This window comes from Austrofundulus limnaeus, unplaced genomic scaffold (genome assembly GCF_001266775.1).
Source record: "Austrofundulus limnaeus strain Quisiro unplaced genomic scaffold, Austrofundulus_limnaeus-1.0 Scaffold316, whole genome shotgun sequence".
Classification (NCBI taxonomy): Eukaryota; Metazoa; Chordata; class Actinopteri; order Cyprinodontiformes; family Rivulidae; genus Austrofundulus; species Austrofundulus limnaeus.
In genome coordinates this window covers 427,610-430,529 of record NW_013952718.1, presented here as the reverse complement: position 1 = coordinate 430,529, position 2,920 = coordinate 427,610, and positions in this window count along the sequence as shown.

Genomic DNA, 2,920 nt, shown 5'->3' with positions numbered 1-2,920 from the left:
TGGATTCAATGACATCATAAAGAAAAGCTAATAAAAAGATATTGTTAACGTGAGAATTTTTTTTGAATCACGAATGTCCTGGGGCAGCACGATGGCTCAGTTGGTAGAACTGTTGCCTCTCGGTTGCCGGATTGGGTTTGTTAGAAGTAGGAATGCACCAATACAGACCAATATCGGGTCCGATGCCAACATTTTACAAGTAGCTACTCGTACTCATTCAAAATGCCCCAAAACACTGAACCAATACCATTTTTTGGAGTGGATGTTCACATTTTAAAAATACTTCCAGACTGTCGTTATTGTGACTCGCATGCGCCGTTTACAGGATTAAACAACAGGTTTCTACAGTGAATGCTACTTCTTAGCTTGTTAATTGTGAAGTTGTTATTCAAGCTGAACGGGTAAAATAATTATCTGACATGCTTGTTTARTTCACTGTTTATGTTTTAACCTCCCTGTGGTCAGATGCTCCGGTGAAGCTTGTATTTTATAAAACGTGAGCGACGTGACGCGCTGCAAGTAAAGCTAACACAAGTATCGATCTACTTTAGTTTTGGCGTGGTCCGACACTACTACTGTCAGATGTTTCTATGATTTTGCTGTCATCAAAGAGGTGGAAAATTCAAAGAAAAAGATTTCTGTTCTTTAGCTGAGGACGTGTGGTGTTACAATGAGCTGGAAGTGATCCAACTAAAGTATTGATCCAGAACTTTAGTTTCGAWATGGTTCGACACTGTTGCTATCAGATGTTTCTGTGGACTCTCAGTCATCCAGGACACGGATGGCTGTTCTGTAGCTGAAGACGCGTGGTGCTACAAGATTTAAATTGCATGACTTGAGGTTAGTGCCATTATTACTTGGATCAATCTGTAAAACCCCACCAGACAGACTGTCTGAGAAATGAGGTATGACTGTTTATGCAAGTGGTTCTCAATCCTGGTCCTCGAGGACCACTATCCTGCATGTTTTCGATGTTTTCCTGCTTTGGTACATTTGATTTGATTGACAGGCTTCTGCAGATCTAAAAACCTGCTGAGGAGCAGGGAAACAACTAAATCATGCAGGATAATGGTCCTCGAGGACCAGGATAAACCACTGGTTTAAACTGAGCTTGATTTTGACAAACATTAGATAAGTTTCTAATTTAGTGCTAGATTTTTTATTTACTTAATTTAAAACCAAAACAAATTCATATACAACAAAATAATCCACATCAAATAAAATGAAAGTAGCAGAAAGAAGAAAAAATCTTATAATATCTGTTATATACTGATATGTGATAATAAAACAAAACAAAAACTTCAGCTCCTCAAACAGCAGCTCTCGTAAATACAAATTTTACAATTTCATATTTCATTAGCAAATTAACTTTTATCATTCTTTTAAACAAATTAATTGAGCCAGCATTTTTTGTAATCACTATCCTGATTATTCCACAAGCTTATTCCTTTGACTGTTCTTCAAATTTGTTTGAATTTTAGGTTTCACAAACATCCCTTAATATTATAATAACCAAGTAAGTTGTAACTCAGTAGTAGCTACTTGTATCAGTACTCGGTATCGGCGAGTACCAAATCTGAAGTACTTGTACTCGTACTCAGTTTGAAAAAAAAACTTGCATCAGTGCATCCTTGGTTTGAAGGTTCTCGCCATACATGCATGGGTTTTCTCTGGGCACTCCAGTTTCCTCCCACAAGTGAAGTGAAGTGAAGAAGCGGGTAAAGATAACAAATTAATGAAAGTTCTGGAAAAAACACTTTTTGAGTCCTAGCTAAGTAACCAAACAACTCTCAGGACTCTTTGCAGTTAGTTAATTTTTGCTAAAAATGGCAGTTAAATTTGTCAAAAATATCTTTAGCAAGCCTGTTCTTTGGTACTTAAAAATGCAGATATCTCTGCAATTATCCGGAATATTGACTGTCTGAAAATCAGTCCACAGTTTAACTGAAAAGGTTAGTCAGCAGCTCATGAACACTTTAAAGATTCGTAAACTCAATTTATCTCCACCCTTTGGACATTCAACGCAACTCAAAAGTCTAGTAATTTAGAGCCATCCATTTTGTCTTCCTGTTCAGAGTCACATGGAGCTGGTGTGGATCTCCACAACAATCAGTGTGTAAGAAGGGAGGTATGCATTCCAATTTAAAATCAATTTGGAATCTCCAATAACCTCAGATGTATGTTTTTGGAATGCAAAACTAGACTACTCAATGACAATCCACACACACATGAAATTTAAATATACAGAAAGATGTTGAACATCTTCTGGAGGGGGTTTATTTTCCACAGCTGTCTGTCAGTGTAGTAGCAACAGAGCCCATGATTGAAAAAAATACTTTACTAATAAAGAATGATTCTGTGCTARAGACTGACCTTTTTTTCAAAGAGCTGATGGGAGGAAGAAGAATGCTGCACAAACTGTTCATATAACAAATGTTACACATTATGTAGTAGTAGTAGTAGGAGTAGTAGTAGTAGTAGTAGTAGTAGTAGTAGTAGTAGTAGTTTATTCATTTCATTTGCAATATGCATTATGTTGATGAACATTCACCTAAAGGCTCTTACCTCTCAGCTGCAACATACTGTAGGTCATTACAGAACTTTCTTCAWACTCACTGAAATAATTATTGTTGTGGTTTATTTTCACAGAAATAAAAGTGTTTCCATTTCTGAAAGTAATTTTAAATGTTCATTGCAGTGATGGTTTTACCATCATCTTCAAACTGCTTCTTTATTTCTCATATTTTAATTTTCTTCTTTTTTCCTTTTTGTCACTCCAGCCAAACGGCAAAGGGAGTGAGATGATGTTTTTGTCCTCACCTGTGTGTTAGCAAAATATCTCACAAACTGATTGATGTAGAACTCAATTTTTCAGATATTGAGCTAAACCTTTATGCTTTAGGAGCTGAGAATTATTTAC